Below are 23,048 nucleotides of genomic sequence, written 5' to 3'. Positions count from 1 at the left end.
ACAGAGAAAAATGTCAGTTCAGTGTGAAGGAAATCACCTTTCTTGGAGATAAACTGTTGGAGGCAGGTGTGGAGCCAGACAAGAGCAAGGTGAAAGCAATTTCAGAGATGCCCAGACACACTGACAAAAAAAGGCATTTTGAGAGTGCTGGAAATGATCAATTTCATTGATAAATTCATATCAAACCTGTCTTCCAAAACAATGTACCTAAGGAAGTTGTTACAGGACAAATGTGAATTCAAGTGGACCAACAACCATGAGGAAGAATGGGGATGACTGCAGACCATTCTAACAACAGATCCAGTGGTTTTGATGTTCTTTTACACATCTAAAAGGATGAAAATATCTAAAGACACTTCAAAAAATTGAATAGGTGCTGTAACACTTCAGGGTGTAGGAAAAGATTGGAGGCCTGTAGCATATGCATCAAGGATGATGACTACATCTGAATGTCAATATGCACAGATCTAGAAAGAGTGTCTCAGTCTGGTCTATGGACTGGAGAAATTCCACAGCTATGTATATGGTCTATCAACATTAATAGCAATAATTAAAAAAAAATCTCAATGAAATGCTGCCAAGAATCCAAAGACTGTGATGAAGCTATAATGTTATGATGTTGAATTGGTGTACATAGCAGGGAAACTTATTATCCAGGGCAATAATGCAGAGTGAAACACCCAACGAGAGTTCCACAGAGACAGATGTGAATCTCCACGTGCATCTCAATACTGAATTTCTTCCTGTGTCTGACGTGAAATCAAACAGATCACAGCTGAAAAAAAAAACACACAGTTCTACAGAAAGTCATTATGAATCTTACTGAAGGATAGGCTAGAGGTAAATGTCAGCCATACTACAACAACAGAGCAGAGCTGAATGTAGTCAATAGGCTTCTACTCAGACAGAGCAGAATTATCATTCCTCAATCACTACCACAAGAGATGCTGTAAAGTGGGGAACCTTGGAATGAAAAATGCAAGAGGAGGGCCAGAAATGCTGTTTATTGGCCAGGGATAAATTTGGACATTGACAGGATGGCTTCAGGCTGTTAGACCTGTTTGAAACACCTCGCAAAGCATACAAAGGAACCCATGATAATAACAGACTTACCAGCGGAACTGTTGCAGAAAATTGGGACTGATCTGTTCCACCTGAATGGAAATAATTACTTGCTGGTTATTGACTATCTATCGAACTATCTGGAGATTGTGTTGCTTCATAACATGTCAGCTGCTTGTGTGATTTAATATATGAAATTGATCTTTGCAAGACATGAAATTCCTCAAATTGTCTACAGTGGCAATAGACGGTGCTATTGCAGAAGCATTTTGCAGAAGAGTATGATTTTTGACATGTGACTTCAAGTCCTCTGCATCCACAGTCAAATGGTAAAGCTGAGAAAGGAGTTCACGTAGCTAAACAGTTGGTCAAAAAAACACTAGACCAGTGGTTCTCAACCTTTTTCTTTCCACTCATATACCACTTTAAGTATTCCCTCTGCCATAGGGGCTCTGTGATTAGTAAGGGATTGCTTAAGGTGGTATCTGGGTGGGAAAAAGTTCGAAAAACCACTGTTTTAATTGTACCACATTGACTTGTTATGTGCATGGTTTCATAACTCCAAAGGAAATGGGCCAACGACAATTAGTTATCAAGCAAAATATTTCAGTAACAATTAGGTCTGGAGCAGTGATTTTCAACCATCCCTTCCCACTCACATTCCACCTTAAGCAATCCCTTACTAATCACAGAGCACTTTTGGCATAGGAACTACTTAAAGTGATATGTGAGTGGAAAGACAAATGTTGAGAACCACTGCACTAGACAGTGGCTCAGACCCATATCTAGCTCTAGTGATTTACAGAAGTTCACCAATTGAACATGGCATGTCAACCGCTGTGCCTCTGATGAGATGTAGACTATGCACCACACTTCCTTATTATTCAGACCCAAACAAGAATAGAGAATTCAAAGATGTCAAATGGGAAAAAAAAAGTGTCTTCAACTGAGACAGAAAGCAAACTATGACATCAGCAAGAAAGCTTAGGGCCACAGGCAGAACATGACACAGTGAGAATTAGAGATTCCAACATTTGGGACATAAAAGGCTACTTTTCTGGAGGAAGTAAATCCTCCAGAACAGAAGATGGTCCAAATACTGAGGAAGAATCAAAAAAGCCTGCTGAAAATGCAAGAGACACCGCAGGGACAGAGGGATGCATAAGATTCAGCCTGCACAGTAACAGAGGAAAGACTACTAGTGCTAGACAGGAGTGGACCAGCAGAACTTAATCAAGCACCTGTGTTAAGAAGATACACATGCATTATCAAAGCACCTGACAGACTGAATATAAAGTTGGTGCTGCTGATGTTGTGTTTATGTTTGTGTTGAACTTTAAATTGAATGAATACTGTATTAGTGTGTCTTATTTTTACAGTAAGCATCTCAAGGAAAAGGAATGCTAGTGATTCTCCTGACCACTAGAGGGAGGCAGAGACTAGTTTGTTGCAGCTCAGTTAGATTCAAGATAGATGCCTTCACACTCTCATGAGAGAGTTATTTAGCTAATAAAGTATTGTTGTTTTAAAATAACCCAAGTTTCTTTATTACATTAAAAGAAATATCACAATATCATGGAAAGTAAAATAATATATTCCCAAATCCTAAAATGGCGGTGCTGGCCCGACGGGCCAAATGGCCTACTCCAGCTCCTATTGTCTATTGTCTATTGTCTATTGTCTATTGATTCAGTATTTCATCTAGTCCCTTTCCTGTGTATGATTCCTGAAAATTCACTAAATGGCAGTTACCATACTTTTAAACTCATTAGGGCCCCTTTGCCATACTCCCAAAAGCTTTCCATAGTTGTTTCCAATGCTTCATTTAAACTCTCCAGAACCACATCACTGACCACCCTCTAAATCAGTGGTTTTCAAACTGTCCCCTAAAATCACATTCCACTAATCTGTGATTAGTGAGGGATGGCTTAAGGTGGTATTTGAGTGGTTTGAAAACCACTGTTTTAATTGTATCTAATTGACTCATGATATGCACAGTTTCATAACTCCAAAAGAAATGGACCAATGGACCAATGACAATTTTTCTCAAGCAAAATATTGGGTCGAGACAAAAGGTTCTCAACCTTTCCTCACCAATCACATACCACCTTAAGCCATCCCTTACTAATCACAGAGCACTTATGGCATAGGGATGGCTTAAGGTGGAATGTGAGTTTAGGGGGGCAGTTTGAAAACCACTGCTCTAAATTCACCAGGACCACATTTCCTAGCACGCTTTAAACTCACCAGGACCATATTTATAAGCACCTTTAAAATGACGTGGGCCACAATTCCAAGCTCCCTTTAAAATCATTGTGTCCTTGTTCCCACAATCCTTTTAACATCTTTGGACCTCTGTTTCCCATTCTCTTATTTAACTTATGTTGGGGGTGGGTGTCTCAATCTCACACTCCCTTTAATCCCTCTTGATTGTTTGGAAAATATATTATGCTGCTAATTTATTTTTCTATAACATAAAAGTGGGATAAAAATGTGTTGATGCATGATAGAAATTCCATTGAACATTGGTCCAGAAATCCTGAAAGTCAGCACCATTAATGTTTTGAAGGTGTTGGCCTAACAGAACTTTACTCTAATTATTTAGAACCACAACTAAAGGATTCCATTGGTGCTCTACTCATTATTTGATTTTAATCATTTTATTGTGAACATCTCGAGGCACACCTGGATTGATTTCTTATTTCTCTTAGAGCTGAATGCAGCAGATTGTTCAGAGTCAATGAGTTTGGCGGAGTTGAGTCAAATGGAGGGTATGCTGTGTAAAGGATGTTACTGAATCAAATTAACTTTGTGGCAATCTTGTATTTCATGATTATTGCCATTGAGATTTTTAAAAAATTCATATTTACTTTGTAACTTGAATTTAAATTCTGTTGCCATGGTGACACTTGAACTCTGTCAGTGTTCTAAAACTCTGACTGTCAGTGCAATGCCATAACCATTATCCTTGTTAAAGTAGATTGTCTGGTCATTTTAATACTGTTTTGTGGAATCCTACGGTGCACTAATTTTGTGCTGTTTCCCACATTGCAACACATCTGAAGTACTTTGTAAAATGTTTTGAGCTGTCTTGAGATCATGAAAGCACTGTACAAATGTTGATCATTCTTTCCCGTAAGAAGTATTTATTTGCAGTTAATGTATTTGCAAAATTTCACAATAAATGTTCTTTTATATTCTCTGCCATCAGTAAAAAAATTATACTTAATGGGATTTACACTGCAAAAATGAACCAATTTCAAGTAAAAATTGCCCCATGAATTAACTAAGCTTATCAATCTTTTTTTAAACGTGTAATCTTCCATATAATGCTTAACAGTGACACAAATTATTTCTTTTGTAATTCCATAGCTAGCTTGTCTTGGTAAAATTGATTGAAGTGATTTCTATCCTTTTAAAAAAAAGCCGCATTCGAGGAATTCACAATGAAGTCCAGATGAATTTTAAAATGGATTATTAATTAACAGAAAAGGACTCATGACATCCTAGGTAACATTCTTAAACTTGGTAATGGCAGTCTGTTCTGTATGTAACATTCAATTCCCTCAATTATGGGGTTTTCAATCTCCTCAGAAATGGTCAAGAGAAAATATCAGACCCTCACTCACCCACCGTCTATTCCATCATTGTAAATAATGTGGGCTAACTGCCCAAATCGTGCGCAACACCCGCACAGGCACCAACTCTCAATCCATAGCACATGCGCACTGGAAGGTACCGGCGCCATAGCCAAACCTGACAATGGTAAACAATGAGCCTTTGGCTCTTACAGTGATTGTAATCATTTGGAGCAATTAGTGTCTTTCACTTGCCCAGAAAAATGAGGAGATCTCAGGAGTCAAACAATCATTTTCCAGACATGTCCTCTTTTCACGAAAAGATTTCAGAATCAGAATCAGAATTTATTATCATGAACGTGTCTCAAAAGTTGTTTTTTTGTGGCAGCATCACAGTGCAAACCTTCATATACACCTCGTTACAAAAGCAATAAAAATAACATAACATAATAACATAACAATTACAGCACGGAAACAGGCCATTAGGCCCTTCTAGTCCACACCGAACCAAACACCCCTTTCTAGTCCCACCTCCCTGCACAATGCCCATAACCCTCCATCTTCTTCTCATCCATAGACCTGTCCAACCTTTTCTTAAATAATACAATTGACTCCGCCGCCACTATTTCTCCCGGAAGATCATTCCACACGGCTATCACTGTCTGAGTAAAGAAGTTCCCCCTCATGTTACCTCTAAACCTCTGCCCCTTAATTCTTGTTTTAATCTTTCCTCCTCTTAACGGAAATAGTCTATCCACATCCACTCTGTCTATCCCTTTCATAATCTTAAATACTTCTATCAAATCCCCTCTCAACCTTCTACGCTCCAAAGAATAAAGACCTAATCTGTCCAATCTCTCCCTATACTCTAGATGCTTAAACCCAGGTAACATTCTGGTAAACCTTCTCTGCACTCTCTCTACTCTGTTTATATCTTTCCTATAATTAGGCGACCAGAACTGCACACAGAACTCCAAATTAGGCCGCACCAACGTCTTATACAATCTCAACATCACCTCCCAACTCCTATATTCCATGCAATGATTGATAAAGGCCAGCATACTAAAAGCCTTCTTCACCATCCTATTCACGTGAGTTTCTACCTTCAGGGAACGACGTACCGTTACTCCTAAATCTTTCTGCTCTTCTGTATTCCTCAATGCTCTCCCATTTACCACGTATGTCCTATTCTGATTCTTCTTACCAAAATGAAGCACCTCACACTTATCAGCATTAAATTCCATCTGCCATTTTTCAGCCCACTTTTCTAAGCAGCCCAAATCCCTCTGCAATCCTTGAAAACCTTCTTCATTATCCACTATTCCACCTATCTTAGTATCGTCTGCATATTTACTAATCCAATTTGGATTAGTTTTCACCCTGCTTGCCATAGTTTTCTCGTACCTTCTTTTAGCTTTCCTAATTCCTCTCTTAAGATTCGTCTTACATTCAATGTATCTTTCAAACATCTCCTTAACTCCATGGTTCTTATAGTGCAAGAAAAAGAAAAAAAAAAGACCAAGTAAGATAATGTCTATGGTTCAATGTTTATTGTGAAATCTGATGGCCTTGTGCTGCTCATTGCTCAGTTTCAGGCTCCTGTACCTTTTTCTCTCTGGTAGCAGAGTGAAGAAGGCATGAGCTAGGTCTGAGGGTCCTTGAGGATAGAGACTACCTCTTGCAGATTTTACATTTAAATTTAAATTTAGAGATACAGCATAATAACAGGCTATTCAGCCCACAAGTCCATGTTGCCTAATTTACACCTAATTAACATATATCCCAGGTACGTTTCCAATGGTAGGAGGAAACCGGAGTCCCCAGGGAAAGCCCACGCAGACACAGGGAGAAGGTACAAACTCTTAACAGACAGTGTTGGATTTTAATCCCGCTCTTGATCACTGATGCTGTTAAGGTGTTACGCTATCTACTACACCAACCATGCCGCCCCATGATGTCCTCGATGGAGTGCAGATTAGTGCTTGTGATGCCGCAGGGTGAGTTAACAAGATTTTTTTTTCTCTTGTCCTGAGCGTTGCCACTTCCATGCTAGGCAGTGATCCAACCAACCAGAATGCACACCTGTAGAAGTTTTGCTGAGTCTTAGGTGTCATACTGAATTTCCTCAAACACCTCCCAAATTAAAGACACTGGTGAGCCTTCTTTGTGATTGGATCGACATGGAGGCTCAGGATAGATCCTTAGAAATGTTGATACCCATGAATTTGAAGTTCCTGACCCTCTCCATTGCTGACTCCTTGATGAGGACTGGTCGTGTTCTCCTGATTTCCTTCTGAAGTCCATAATCATCTCCTTGGTTTTGCTAATGTTCAATGAAAGTTGTTTTTTATTCTGGTACCACTCAACGAGCTGATCTGTCTCACTCCTGTATTCTTCCTCAATGCTGTTGACAAACATGGCAAATTTTAGATTTATTGTCAGAGTAGATTCATGACAATACATGCAATCCTGAGATTCTTTTTTTCCCTGTGGGTGAGGCAGAATTACCATTTATTGGGATTGCATGAAAAAAACCTCTACTCAATGTACATATGTAAACAAATAAACAAATGTATACAAACGTGAAATAGAGAGAAAAGAAAATCAATAACGTGCAAAATTAAGAGTATTTAATTGAGACCCTGATTGAGTTTATTGTTGAGGAGTCTGATGGTGGAGGAGTAGCAGCTGATCCTGAACCTGGTGGTATGAGTCATGTGGCATCTGTACCTCTTTCTTGATGGCAGCAGTGAGAGCAGAATGTGTGCTAGGTGGTGTGCCTGGTGATACCACCATTCCACTGGCTGCACTCCTACCAGCTTAGAGCAGGGGAAACCTCAGTACCTGCAGGTAGACAACCTGGAAGGCTAGCCCCACCTGCCTGCTGTGAATCACTGGCCTTTATAAAGGCTCAAGCTGGCCCCTTTGGGAACAGTCAGTCACATGGAGTCAGGTGTGTACTGAGACCTAATGTGTAGAAGTTTAAGCTAATTAAAGCCTGTTGTAGAGTCTGTGGACTTTGCATCAGAATTATTCATGCAGCAGTGCTCACAATGTGGATCCTTTATGATTGCTGCTCTCTGACAGCAGCATTCTCTGTAGATATTCAAAGTGGGGAGAGGGTTTACCTGTTATGTCCTGAGCTGTGTCCACTCCTTTTGGAGGGATTTCCACTTGGGGATATTGGTGGCCCCATATCAGACTATGATTCAGGCGGTCAGCACATTTTTCCACCACACATCTGTAGAAATTTGCCAGCTGTCCAATATCATACCAAATCTCCACAAACTTCTGAGGAAGGAGAGGCTTTATTCACAATGCCATTAGTGTGTGGGGTTCAGGATTCTTCAAGTTAGTGACACACATCCAATAGCGCACATGGAGTCTATCTCAACTTACACAGCAGCTTGCAAAAGTACACAGCCCCAATATTCTGCCTGCTGTGCTGTAACTCTTCAACAGCGTGATTTCTCCTTAAAAACACTGTCATTCATGAGCCCAGACCTGTTGTTCTTGAAGTCCTTCCCCATGGCATGAAAAAAATTGAGTGCAAATAGGAGTTGTGATTTTTTTTAACTGGAATCCTCAGCTTTAAATGAAACATTGTAGAACAGCAATTTTCATTTAGTGTGCACTGTTTTTTTGGATGAGGGATCAGGAAAATGCTGATTTAATCTACAGTTTGATGAATCACATGCTGGAAATGAAACACAATTTACAATTCACTTGTCGCATAATGAAACAGATTTGGGTGATGAAAAAAATGAATGATAATACAGCCTTCTGCCAATTAGCCTTCTCACAATTTGTTTTTCCTAACTTGTTAAGTTAAATATTATCAAGGCATACTTCATAAATGACAAAATGTTTATATGATGGCATTTTCCATATTTGCTTTGAATAGTTTATTTTTACATTAATAAATAGACAGGGTAAAACAGTCATCACTTGGGGTTAAAACCCAGATCTGATGTCCTTTGCCATGTCTTTTTTCAACCTTCCTTATTCCAGTGGTTTGCCTAATTATAAGTGATAATTCTGTTTTGTATTCCTGCCACATTCTGCGTGTTGGTGTGCAGTGGGTTTAGAGGAATGAAGGGCTGTCTGTGTTAAGCCTGCCTTGTCTCAGTCCACACTTATACACAATAACGGGGAGTAAATGGAGATTTTCACCCCAAGAACTTGATAGTAGACCAAAAAGAATGTAAACTAGAAATAGCTTAACCATCAAATGACTGGACTTAAAGCAAGCATTTGAGCATCACACAAAATGCTGGAAAACTCAGTAGGTCAGGCAGCATCCATGGAAGACAACAGAGAATAAGCATTTCAGCCTGATGACCTGATGATGTGCTGCAGTCTGAATTGCATTCTACAGATGCTGCCTGACCTGTTGAGTTCCTCTAACATCTGGTGTGTTGCTCCAGGTTTTCAGCATCTTTGGACTCTGAAGCCACTAGATATTAAGAGTTTGCACGATCAATTGTGACATTGATGGGGACCAGCTGTTAAGTCCACGTTCGAGGTGATGGGAGACCCAATGGGTGGGCAGCAGGGATCATGTGGGAAATCGGTTCAAGATGTCAGGGGCTCCAATGGGTGGGGAAAATTACGTTTGAGGTGTTGGGTGCTCCGATGGGCAAGCAGCACAACTTCAACCCCAGTGGGTTCTGGACATAAGATCATTGGAGGTGTTTAAAGAGGAAAAGGTTACACTTTTGAGAGATCAGAGAATTGAAATAAAAGGAGGAGTTGAGGCTTCGGACAGACACTTGTGATAAAGACCATGCAGTAAACATTCACCAAATTGTGGAATGAAGAGTTTATGAGCCATCGAGTTGGATACTCTCTGGAGTTTAAATGAACAAGGAGTGAAGAGATTGGATAATATCATATTGTCAATGAAAATGAGTTTATTGTCAGAAACATGCATAGGTACATTGGCACCAAAATGTTGCCTTGCTGCAGGCAAACAAGTATATTTGAACAAAAAAAATTACAATTCTTTTCAGCAAATGACTGAATGTAAAGAGATAAAAATATAAAATATAGACGATAATTATTGACAGTTAAAGTAATTCAGATGACAATGTGTTGGCAAGGTCACTGTGATATTTACCCTCTAGTACCAGAGTTTAAAAGTGCACAATCAGAAATCAGTCTGAAATGTTCTGCTCAAAATGGTTATGGAATTTCAGGCCTTGAGCATTGATAGATTTTGGATTTCAAGGGAGTCAGCGGATGCAGAGCTTGTCATAGAATGCACCATTTAGATGTGAGCAACATTGTGTGAGGGGCAGAATGGGCGACCTCTCCCTCTATTTTTATTTGTTAATTATCGAATGGAAAATTTAATTCACTATCTTTTGTCCAAAAATAATGCAGTATTTTGATTTTATCCTGGGATGTTGGTGTTTAAAGCAATATTTGAATTGAATTTAGGAGTCTTGGCCCTCATTGAACAACCACCAGAGTCTATAAAATGTATCTGGCTTCCAATCGAGATGCTCAGAGATTTTCACTCATTTGTTATAAAAGTGCTAACTTGATATCCGGTGCCCCCTGGTGGAAAGAGTGAATGCTGTTAAGGGTGAGAGATGGCTTGGCTTCATTGCTGTCCGATGGCTCAGTCCCCAGCCAAGTGCCAAAGATTTAGCTCCAGCAGAAAGAAGCTGTGTAGATAACCCGAGGAAATGCACACAAAGATGATATGACACATACACGGGGAAAAACAATGTGGGAAAGAGAATAAAATGAAGAAATATAATATAAACTACAGAATTTGGGAAACAAAATACTTTTTCCCACTCAACGTTTCCTTGTGATATAGAAGGAGGCTATTCAGCCCATTGCATTAATGATGGTCTCAGATAATTCATATCAATTCCATTCCCACACATTTTCCAGTCTTATTTTTGTCTCAGGTGCTCATAAACTCCCTTTGATTCTCTGATCATGCACCAAGACTTGAAGAAATTTGTAGTACCTATCTAACCAACCAACCAGAATGTCTTTGTGATAGGGGAAGAAACCCAAAATAATTAAAGGGATTGAATATATGCTTAAACAAGGATAAAATTCTATTCTTCTCAAGTGGAAATTTATGATTAATGCCTTGGATATGCCTTTGGCATCAAACAGAATTAAATTTAATGTAACCTTTTTGGTTATAGCCATTTTAAGGTATTTTTTTTATTAAGATTACTTGAAGACAGAGTTGTTAATGGGCTGAAGTCAAAGTTCGTGTGATGTAGGTTTTTAAATAGTGAAACCCAAGATTATTGATGTCATCCTGGTTCAAGGCAAGTTGGCAAATAAAGGACGCCACGGGAGGCTCTGAAATAAGCCCCGCACCCCTCTTTCCCAACATCTCCATAAACTTTTGACTTGTTTAAGTCTATGTTCTACTCCCTTTTTCTGGATCATGATTCATCCATTCTTCACTATTCCCTCAGGGAGCACCTGTCATATGGTAACTTCCTGAGCAAAAAACCCATTGTGAAGAAAAGTGATTTTGCAAAATAAAATAACGTGCAGAGTGAACTTTCCAGATTAAAAAAAAATCATACATTTCTCTGGGGAATTAGAACCATGGGTGAATGAATAAGTTATATGTGGTGAAAAAAAAAGATTAATAATTAGGACCTCAACGAATTAACATTATGGTACCTTATCTGTAACACAAGAAACTGACATAATAATTGAAATTTGCTTGAAGGGATGTTTCACTTCATTTCAAAGAATGCTGCATGCTAGCAATACTGCAAAACTCTACTGCAAAGTGCTGGTCAGGAATCTATAATGAAGTCTAACACATTACATGGTTAACCAATAAGGTATTGCAATTGTATTCCCATAACCAGTTTAAATTGAAATTGCTGATAACCAAAAAGCACACACATCTAATCATATTTTGTGTATAGCAAGCTGAAAGATATCCTTGCTGAAAAATAAGGCAATTTTCCACCTCAAGTTCTTAGTGGCCTGCACTTTCTGAGTTCATGAAAGTAATAAAATTAAATGAAGCAAGTACTATGCTTCCCAATTTATTGACCACACGGTGAAAACAAATAATCTGATAATGAGCTTGTGTCATATAAATTGTACAATGTACCTAGGCACCAAAATTCTTACTTGCTGCAACTCAACAGGCACTTTATAAATAAAACAAATGACCATTATAGTTTACATAAAGTTAAATTAAAAAGGAGCAATAAATAAAATAAATAAACCAAAAGAGAAAATAAACCAGAAGAAACTCGTTTTAGTTTTAAAATTTTTTTCAATTTAAATGTTGAGCACAGACCCTTCTGGCCCTCGAGACCTTGCCACCAATTACCCAACAACCCCAGTACATTTTGAAGGGTGTGAGGAAACTGGCACACCCAGAGGAAGCCCACACAGACAATTGAAGAGTGTAAAAACTCCTGACAGATGTCGCTGGATTTGGACCCGCGTTTCTGGCACTGTAAGTGTGTTGCATTAACGCGAAACACGTCTCTTTCTCTCTTAATGTTAGGGGCACTGGGTAACACCAATGCAACTCTTGCCAGCTTTATGGCAGGCAAAAGGCAATTTTGTGTTATATTACATGTTCTGTATGGTGACTGCCTCCCTAAAACAGCTCCAGTCCATGGCCTCAAAGCAGTCCTGTCTTGAAGCACGCAGAATGTTTGTTCCACCTGAATGAAGCACTCCTCCAAACCTATAGGCTGTGCTGCACATTGACTTCCCTAATGGATTCGGTCTTTCCTTTCCCCTTTAATTTTCTGGATTTACCGAGCCTTCTATTTGTGTTATGTGGTAAATGTATTGTCATGTGGTCATCAAAGAGGCTCAACACAATATTCAAATTGCTAAATTGTTTCCCACAATTACTTTTCCCCTGGTTAAAGTGGAACTGTGTGTACTGAATTGGGTTTGGTTTTAATTTGTTGATTCAGTTTAACCTGCAAAATAATAACAACTGAACCATTTTAGATAGTTAAAATTCTGCTGCAATTAAGCTGATTCCATGTTTAGAGTACTTTGTAAATAAGCTGTACCTTAATGCTGGTTTAATGTGGTGTGAGGTTTTGAGACCTGTTTGTTACATCGAATGACAACACAAAGTGGCAACCTCTGATGAATGTTTTGCTGTTAAATTCAACAATACAATGTGTAATGGGAGCCCCTGGAAATGGCGTCCTCTACAAGATAAATTCTGTTTCTTTTTTTTAACTAGCATGCTTTGCGGGGATTCGCACATGCACAATAGTGTCGTGGCGAGTACAGTGGCTACAGTGGGTGCAGACAGCCAATAGGAGCAGCTGTCTACATCTCCTTTCTTGGGCGACCCCTTCACATAGGAGGTTGTAAAATTACAATAATTATAGTTCAGCAGTGAACAGTCAGCCCAGTTTAATCCTGATATTTTGGGTTGGGCTTACAAGAGTGCCCAAAGCGTATAATGTAATAGCCATTGGTGGAAGTAGATACTTGGGGTGCTTCTTGGGGTGCTTCAGCTTAAAAGGATGTGACATGTTGTCTCAGGGTGGTCGCCATTTGTTTTATGGGTTGTTACTGAGGGAGCTCTGCCTACCCAGGTTCAAGTTCCAAATCCTGGTTTAAAGTCTCAACAGGAATAGTTTGGGATGGGGCTGGCTCCCTTATGGGTTGAATGCATCTACAGTTTCTCCCACACACCCTTCCTTCTGTTTTTACCAGGTATGACCTAGGCTCCTGGCAGCTCCTTTCGACTATGCCCACACAGTCGTAGCCCTGTGGAGTCTGCATCTTTATGACTTGGCCTTTTGCTAATGGCACAAGCAGCTGGCTGTTTCTGTCATAGCACCTGTTCAGCAATTGGGATTTAATTTCTTGTGAGTTCTTTAGCTGAGGCTCCAAGAGTCTCCTTGCCACAGGCAGAGTCATCCGAGTTTGCCTGAACATGAGTCGTTGTTCTGGAGAACCCAATCTGTTCCTTAGGTTCAGCAGGTTTAGGAATACATCTGTATTTTCCATGTGGGACTTCTCCTTGAGTTGCTTCACACTCCTCAAGTCTCTTTCAGCCAACCATTTGATTGAGGCTACTTTGGGCTGCTAGTGATGTAGTTCAAATCCCATGTTGTTGCAAAGTGTCTGAATTTCTCACTGCTGAACTGGTTAACTCTGATAGCAGAGTGTGGGGTGGCCATGCACTGAAAAGTGTCTCATTAACTTGATAATGACTGACGGTGAGGTGGTGGGTAAAAGATCTATCTCAAACCATCCAGAGTATGAATTGACAAGAGCCAAATACAGTTGACCATGCCATTTGAAGATATTTGTTGCCATGGTTGACCAGGGGAGGTCCAGCACCATGTAAAGCTGCAGCGGCTCTTTCTATTGGTGTGGCCTGGTGCTGTTGCACACTGATCAAGCTTGTAGCTCCTGGTCTATGTTCTCGATCATTCCTGTCCAAAAAACAATGTTTCTACCTACCTGAGTGCCCTCTGTACAAGATGTTGACATAAATGTTTTGCAGTGAATTTGGAGCTACTGCTCTCAGGCCTTTCATTATGATTTCATCATCGATGAGTAATTCGTCCTGGAATGGGAAGTAGGGTTGCATTTCAGGAGGGAAGCTGCACTGCTTGTCGGACCAGCCACCCTTGATAAAAGTGCTCAGGGTCCTCAAAGTTGTATCTTCAGCTGTGTGGCATCTCAGTTCATCAAACCGGGAGGAGGAGATGTGCATTACTGTCATTATATCAATCATGTCTTCTTCCTCAGCTTGTTGGATTGTGCATTTTCTTCGAGCGCGAGATAGTGCATTGGCTAAGTGCATCTTTTTCCATACTTGTAAACTAAAGTCATGTTGTATTTCTGAAGCTTGAGCATCATTCTCTGTTATCATGCAGGGGGCACATGGATTGGCTTTTTCAGAATTGTGACCAGAGTTAAGTGGCCTGTCTCTATGGTCACTGGTCAACCGTAAATCTAGTCATTAAACTTTGAGCATGCGAAAACTACAGCCAACAACTCCTTCTCTATTTGTGGACATCTGGTGTCTGTGGTTGTGAGTGAATTGGATGCCTAGGCCACTGGTTTTCCATCCTGCAGGTATGCTGCACCCAGACTGCACTGTGATGTAGCATGACTGGCCTTTGTACATCATAGTATGATAGAACAGGTGGCCATGTCATATGCCTTATTAATGCGTGATTTTTTTTGTTTCTGCTCTTGTCAGGATCAAACCATGTCTTTGTGCGTCAACTGCCTTAGCAGAGCAGAAAGATCACTGGTGTTCAGAATAAATTTGCTTAGGTATTTGACTATGCCCAGGAAACATTGTAGTGTTTTGACATCTGTTGGTACTGGCATTTCACTGATTGCTCGAGTCTTTGAAGGGTCCACCTTCAGGCCTTCTGCTGTGAAAACATTGCCTAATTAACACACCTAGTTCAGCCAAAATCTGCATTTCTGGGGGTTGAGCTTAAGATTAACCTTCTGTCCTCTGTCAAGTACCTTTTTTTAATTTGCCTTGTGCTCTTCCAAGTCTTTGCCACCAACAAATATGTCATCAACAATGACACTGTGTATATTCAAGAGGGAAATGTTTGTGTGTATTTTGGTCAGTTTGGTTCATAGTGTGAAAAATTTAAAAAAAAATTAAAAAAAACAATGATGGCATAGGGATACCCCGAGAAGATTTGCTCTATTGATCTTTGAAATACTTCGCTGATTGAATTGATTCCAAATGGCATTCACAGGAATCGGTATCGGCTGAAACTCGTGCTGAATGTGGTCAGCAGTGATGACTTATAGTCAAGTCCGATTTACCAGAAGGAATTTTTTCATTGAAAACCAAAAGAACAGTTGTGTCACCCATCGGCACTGCAACCTCATCCACAGTACGCATTGGATGGTGTGGTCGTTTTAACGTTGTATTGATTTTTCTCGGCTTGATGCAGATCCGGATCTCCTGTCCATCTTTTTTCTTAGCACCCTCCATGGAGGACACCCACTTAGTGGGATCAAAGACTGGGGTAATCACGCCCAGGTCCTGCATCCTGTCTAGCTCGGCCTTAACCCTGTCCTTCATTGCTATCGGTATACAGTGTGCCGGATGAACCACGGGCCTCACTTCTGGGTTGAGCTGCATGGATTATGTCACTGGCAGTTTTCCCAGTTCCTCTGTAAAAAGGTCACTGTAAATAGAAAAGATTCTGTGCGTCAGATCATCTTCGGCCAGACTTATCCGGTGTATCTCTCTGCTGAACAAAACAAAACCTATGTCCATGCTTACACTCAGGCCCAGCAGAGGCAGGATGTCTTCTTGGACTATGAGAAAAGTTAGTATGTGCAGCTGTCCTTGAACATAGCACCACACACGCTCTATGCCATCGGTTCTAATTTTGCTACCCCTATACACACTAGACTTGTGGACTTGCAGCACTTTTTGACCTGTTCTGACTTCCTCAGCAGGTTGAAAGTTCTTCATGACTTGGGTCCAGTGTCAACTTACATATCTGCTGCTATACCATTGACCTTCATTGTTACAAATGTTTTATTATTCCTTCTGAATTTTGTTGGATCCCCTGCCATCTGCAGAGTCAATCCATCAATGTAATTCCTGTCATCTAAGTTGGTTAGTCCTTGCTCAGGTTCCAACTGGTTAATCAGTTTGTGGTTCTCAAGGTGAGTTGCTACCTAGCTCTGCAGAACCTGCTGAAATAGTTCTATTTTTGGCATGTTCTGCGCAGCTGGCCGAATGCCGGGCACATCTCTCATCTTGCCACATGGTCACCGCTGCACTCCATCCTGGATAAGAATGTAGCAGGGTTGACTTTGTCTTCTTTTAGCTTCTGGTCACTGCCTGTTCACAGGTCCCACCTGGACGGCATCTACACTCGTGCCTTGCTACTGTGGAGGGGCTAGCTTTCTGCTATTCTCTTCTATGATTTTGTAAACCAGTCACGTGGCGATGGCCTTTGTGAGCGTTAGTTCATTGTCACACAGTAGTGCCTTTCTCATGTCTTCATCACAGATGCAGCAGACCATCGTGTCTTTAATCAACTCTTCACAGAGCGCTCTGAAGTCACAGGTCATGCCCTGATTTTTAGGTTGCTGAAATACAGTGAATCAAATCACCAGGTCTCTGATTTCTGGTGTTAAATCTATGCCTTTCCATTGTTAGTTTCTTTTGTGGATTGCACATTTCCCAAAATTTTCTTTTTAAACACTTGGTGTCCTCTCTTAACTCAGCTGAGCTGATAATGATACCCACTTTCATGCACCTGTTTGCATATATGAATGACCTTTCCCTTTCAATGGCCTCAGAGCCCGCCAAATTTAGTAAAATGTATGCTTCGATTCGGGCAGACTTATCATTATGTGCTGCCGCAATGAAAATGTTGTATTCTTGTTCAAATGCACACAAATTGTCGCCACATTGCCTTCAAACATGAGTGGGTCAGGCCTTCTGCATCCAAATGCCATTATGGCGCAGTCACAAATGTGTTTCAAACATGGCGCTGGTTATTCACTTTTGAAGGCTTCAGGTTCAGACTTCTGACACCATGTTTGTTGTTACATCGAGTAACCAGGCAACACAAAAATGGCAACCTATGACAAATACTTTACTGTTAAATTCAACAACATAATGTATAACAGGAGCCCCTGAAAATGGTGTCTGCCACCAGCCAAGCTCTATTCTTTTTTTTTAACTACTGCGCTTTGCAAGGACTCGCACATGCGCAATAGCATCGTGGTGAGTACAGTGGCTGCAGCGGGTGCAGACAGCCAATAGGAGCAGCTTTCGACAAGACCCTCATCAAAAATGCCAAAGATAGTGATTCATTAATCAATGAGTTTTGTGGACAGGAATGATTTTGAAACAATGCTTATATCAGTATTTGTCCAACAGGATAGGCAATACATCATTGTTCTCTCATCTCACAGTTTGTTATTTGGTCTACCATGCCACACATCAGACAATCCTCTCATCAACTCACGCTATTCTTCTGGTATGTGTTCTGCTCATAAATATTGCTTGATGAAGTGCAATGTGTATTAATATTGGCAATGAGCAGGTGAGTGAAAAAGTAATAGTCCACAACGGGGAGAATCCAAGTACACATTTCTATAGAAGGATGTGTTTATAGACTATCTAGAAGATATCAATTGTGAGAAAACCAGCACAGATTTTTCCTCTGTTACAGAAATAAAGTAACAGACTTCTAGAAAACAGGGTGGGAAAGTGAAACAAGTTTTGAGCCAAGGAACATTCCTGACAGGAAGTTAGAATCGATTATCTCTTCAACCCAAGTCATCTCATCATAATCAAAGTACCCCCGGGCTCTAGAACTGAACCTTAATGTCTCTAACACAAAGACGCTAAATGCCTTGCCGACCAATTCCACTTGACAAATGGGCTCCCATTCATAAATTGGCTTCCTGCCCAAATGCGGCTGATTGAACCCACTACTTGTCAGATGCGATCTAGATGTCAAAGGCCACAGGATGCGCATAGCCACACTAAAGGCACCAATGAGACCTAGGCTTCACGGACCATCATTCTGGCACCTGCCCTCCCCATTGTTGGTATCAATGGCTTTCTGTTTAGGGTACAACCAGCATTTGCAAATGTCAATGAATGTCTGAAACAAGAGCATAGAAGTCACTGTATATTGGAGACAGCTTTCCAAGCTGCTTTAATTTTATATGCTACAAATACATATCTTTTAATTATAACATGCACATGTAAAAAGCCAGTTGATATCATCCATACCCTGTCTTTGGAAATGTGCAAATATCAACTGTTATGCCTTAACTTGTAACAATATTTGCAAAGAGATACCTCGAATTTATTTTCAAGAATTGTCCTTAAGCATTTTATACCTCGACTGGGTTCTTTGAATGAGATTCAACGGTATTAGTGAGGTGACCATGTCTACCTGCCTCTAATATTGTTCATTCCCACTGGTGTGACTCAATAAAATCTGTGTTTTGTACTTTGTGGTTCTGCTGTACATTTTGTCCTTGATAGGAAGCATGGCTATACCACTTCTGTAAATTAATCTTCTCCATCTTGTGTTTTAACTTTATCAAGTTTCAAGGTGTCTACAAACTTTATGTTTTACACCTTAAGCTTAATGATGGCAATGAATCTAAGTCAGATATACAAAAGTGATCATGACAATGAGTGTCTGCGGTCAAGCTGGTGTATTATTTTGATATAATTACATAGTCACCAAGACTGCATGGTGTCTCCACTAAAAGTATGAGATTTTTCAAGAAATATTCATATATCAGGAAGGCTTGCACCAAGATGTGGGATTGGCATGGTTCCCAGACCAATTGTTGACGCATTACTCCGCACTGGGGATAGAGGAAGATCAGCTTTTGAAGGCAGTTTGAAACTAAATGGACACTCAACAATTACTGTACAAAGCCAAAGGTTGTCAAGAAAGTGAAGGACTATGCAACTCATGCCAGACAATGTTGAAGCACCACTGTTGCAGGAGACAGAGAATAAGTGAATGGCTTGTGCTCTGGCAGGGAATGTGCAAAGAGGGGTCAGGAGAGTAGTTGGTTAGCGGTGGGGGCGGAGGGTGTGGGAGTGGGAATGATTGCCATGGCTGCCATTAAAAGAGTCAGGCTTGGGATGATTGGGGGAATTTTGTCAAGGGGAAGATTTTCTGAAAAATGTCAAGTGGGGCTTTAAAGCAACCACAAGTATTTGTTTTCCATCCTAACACTTGTATGTACATGCATATGTCTCAATCTTTCCTTTTTATCTCTTCTCTCTCTCTTTCTTTCATTCTCTTCTTGTATTCTTCCTCGCTGCTGTCCCCATTAAGCTGCAGAGAACTATTTGTGAGCAGATTGCTGCCCCCAGTGGACAAAGGAGAACCCATAAGCAGTTCCTAGTTCTCCAAGAGAAAGCAGATGGTACACATCAGCAGCTGCTATTCTCCACAGACAGAGAGATGCTCCACGCCAGCAAGTTGGTCCCCAACATTGATTGAGAGATAGCATGTGGGAAATGTCCTGTTCTTTTCAATGACAAGACCCCCATCCCCAACGACATCAGAGATTTCTCTCTAAGGTCACCCCCTGGTATATTGTTTGAAATAATGCCCATGCATTCTGAGAGATCATCACTGTACAGGTTCAGGACATGAATCTTCCTTCTCATGGCATTGCCCACTGTGGACTATCAAGCATCACTCTCACCCATTCCAGAGGAAGTTATTCCAGGCTACTCCTTAAGATGACCCTCGGCAGCAGTACTGAGGCAAGAACTTCTCTTATTTTGAAGATATTTCAAGTAGGATAGACAAGAAAGATTCAGTGGGTGTTGTGTATTTGAGCTTTAAAAAGACCTTCAACAAGGTGCCACACACAAAGCTACTAAAATAGATAAGAGCCCATGGAATTGTAGGAAATGTACTAGTATAGGTGGAGTATTGGCTGATCGGCAGGAAACAGAGTTGTAATAAAGGTGTTCTATTGTGGTTGGCTACTGGTTACCAGTGGTGTTCAGCAGTGGTTCACGTTGAGGCTGCTTCTTTTTGTGTTGTATATAAATGATTTGGATTATGGAATAGATGACTTGGTGGCTAAATTTGCAGATGATTTCAAAATAGGAGGAAGGCCAAATGGTGCTGACAATATTGAAAGGATGCAGAGAGACAGATAGATTAGGAGAATGGGAAAAAAGGTGGTAGATGAAATGCAATGATGAAAAATGTACAGTCAAGCAGTTTGCTAGAAGAATTAGACCAAATTATTATTATTATTTAGATGGGGAGTGTGGTAAACTCCCCATCTATATTTTGGCTGTGTTAGTACTTGTTAAAGTTCATCTAGGTACACCCCTTGTTGACTGAGCCTGTGGTTCCTCCCATGGACCCTTGTATAATGGCGACTCTGCCGCAGCTCGCTCCTCAGTGGTGAGAGTTGACCAGCATAGACATGCCTCCATTCTGTTGTGAATAAAGCCTATCACTTTCTATAGAACTTCTAGTCTTTTGAAGTAGTTGATAGTGTATCAGGGAGAAAATTGAAAATTCGGAGATGAAACAAAATTGGGAGTCCTCGTGCAGGATACCCTAAGATTAACCTCCAGGTTGAGTTAGCAATGTTGGCATTCATTTCTTGAGGAATAGTATATAAGAAAAAAGATGTAATGCTGAGACTTTATAAAGTACTGGGGAGATCTCTCTTGCAGTACTGTGTACAGTTTTGGGCATCTTATTTTTTGAGAAAAGATGTTTCGGTCTAGGAGAAGGTTCAGAGAAGATTTACTAGAATGATATCAGGAATGAAAGGGTTAGTGTATGAGGAATGATTGTCAGTTCTTGAACTGTACATATTGGAGTAAAGAAGGATGAGGTGGAAATTCATAGACATATTTCTAATGCTGAAAGACCTGGACAGAGTAGATGGGACAAGGATATATCCCATTGTATAAAATTCTAAGACAAGCAGGCATAACTTCAGTATAAAAGGCTATCAATTTAAAAGAGAGATATGAAAAAAATCTTTAGACAAAAGGCCATAAGTCTGTGGAACTTGCTGCCATATGTGGTGGTGGAAGTGAGGTAGTTGGTTATATTTAAGGCAGAGATTGACAGGTATTTGATTAGTCAGGGCATCAAGGGTTATGGGGAGAAGACTGGGGAGGGGGATGAGTTGGATGATGGATTAGCTCATGGTTAGAATAGTGGAGCACACTCAATGGGCCAGTGGGCCTGCTTCTGCTCCAATATCTTGCGATCTTCTGATCTTGGAACCTTTAGGATATTGATGTTGGTTCCAAAGGAAAGAGCAAACCTCCAGCTTCCAGATGGCAGCCACACAGGGGAGTCAAAAGTGTTTCAACACCCATGTATAAGAAAAAGAATGAGAAAAGGCCTTGAGGCAGTAAAGTTCAGACCAAAACATGAGATTGTTCTGTCATTTGATTTTTTTTTTATCAACACTGGCACACGAGCGTGATTCAATACATGATTATTTAATGCAAATCATACCTTTCGTTATTCAGAGGTAAGTGGCATTGTTGTGGCAGTTGTTGGTCTTTCAGCAGGTTCTGCAATGCCTCGCCTAAAAATGTTGATGATGCTTGAGGCAGAGATTCTTATAAGATATAAACTACTCTGTGGACTTTGGACTGTGTTGACCATCTGCAGAGGGTCATGCACTTGTGGAAGCAGAGGCCCAGCGTCAGGAGCTAATGATGGAACCAGTAAGATAACATGCGATCTCTGTTGTGCTGAGATTGTTTTATAACAACCATAAGTTACAATTTTCGAGCTCCAATTTACTTTGATAAAGAGAAGAGGCATTGTGCAAATTGTGATGTAATTTTGTGTATGCCTAATATTATAAAAGCCTTAGTAATGCTGGTGTAATTGGAAGATGAGACTGCCTCTTCCAATATCACCATAGATAAAATTTCATCATAAAAATTATTCATGCAACCTGTTTGGGGTTAAAGATGGTTTACTGATCATTGATCTAATTTCTGAACTATAGGAAACTAAAGGCTGATGTGGACCTGGGGAGAGCAGGGGAGTGGTGATACAGTACTCCTCCACATGGTCCTTTTGCTGACAGCTCCATCCAGCTTAAAACAGCCTGTTAATGGAGCCGTCTTTTTTTTATTTAAAATCCTGCGACTGCAGGCAGCAGCCTCAAGGAGTTACAGACTCTGGGGGAGCAGTGGATTGGTGCAGAGCACCAGAAAAAGGGAGAAACTTTCTCAATAGAGAAGAAGCAGAGGAAATGACGCCTACAGGGTGATGACTACGGGAGCAGACCAGCCACTGTGGGTTGCTGTAGTCTGGCTCATGGGAACCAGGTATTGGAACTGGGATTCGAGAGGGTGCTGAGGGCTCTCAAAGGACTTCAGGTGCTGAAGACTTCCCGATCATATCGAAAGTTTGATAGAAATTGTGGATGCTGAGTCTGCAAAAGTGCTGGAGGCCAATCCACGGACACTCAGTGACTCTGAAAGGACTCTCTTTTACTTTTCTTTCTCTTACTATAAGGGACACTGGGCAATAATGGTGACTGTCTTACAGCAGACTAAAGGAAATTTCATGTAATATTACATTTTCTGTTTTATCACATGACAATAAAAGAATCTTGAACTTGATTATTGAATACGAGAAACAAACTTTCGTTGGACATGAGCTTAAAACCCTATTTGAAATGTCTGTCATCCGTTTGATGAGACATTAACCTAAGACTTTTATCAGGCATGAAATATCCTTTCACATATTTGCCAGTGGAATTCACCTCTTGTTCCTCAGCCATATTTATCTCTCAGCTCTCACCATCAAAGTACATTTTCTCATGGAGATTGCTGCACACAAATTTGACACAATCTTGTTTTAAAACAACAAATGTTCCTCATTGCCTGCAAAGCAATTTAGT

The 23,048-nt window shown here is 40.4% G+C and overlaps 1 long non-coding RNA gene across 2 annotated transcripts in view; it reads right to left on the bottom strand.

Annotated features, from left to right (window-relative positions):
* The window catches only part of LOC138740389 (uncharacterized), a 70,983-nt gene that overhangs the window by 5,467 nt on the left and 42,468 nt on the right, over positions 1 to 23,048 (bottom strand). The window contains exon 4 of one of the 2 annotated variants that reach the window (XR_011342895.1): positions 4,388 to 7,044. The exons of the other annotated variant lie outside the window; for it this stretch is intronic. This is a non-coding gene — a long non-coding RNA (uncharacterized lncRNA). Of the gene's footprint in view, positions 1 to 4,387; positions 7,045 to 23,048 lie in introns of those variants that run through there. 2 annotated transcript variants of the gene reach the window in all.

Source organism: Narcine bancroftii, chromosome 1 (assembly GCF_036971445.1).
Source record: "Narcine bancroftii isolate sNarBan1 chromosome 1, sNarBan1.hap1, whole genome shotgun sequence".
NCBI classification, from domain to species: Eukaryota; Metazoa; Chordata; class Chondrichthyes; order Torpediniformes; family Narcinidae; genus Narcine; species Narcine bancroftii.
This window is presented reverse-complemented; position numbering and strand designations above follow the sequence as displayed.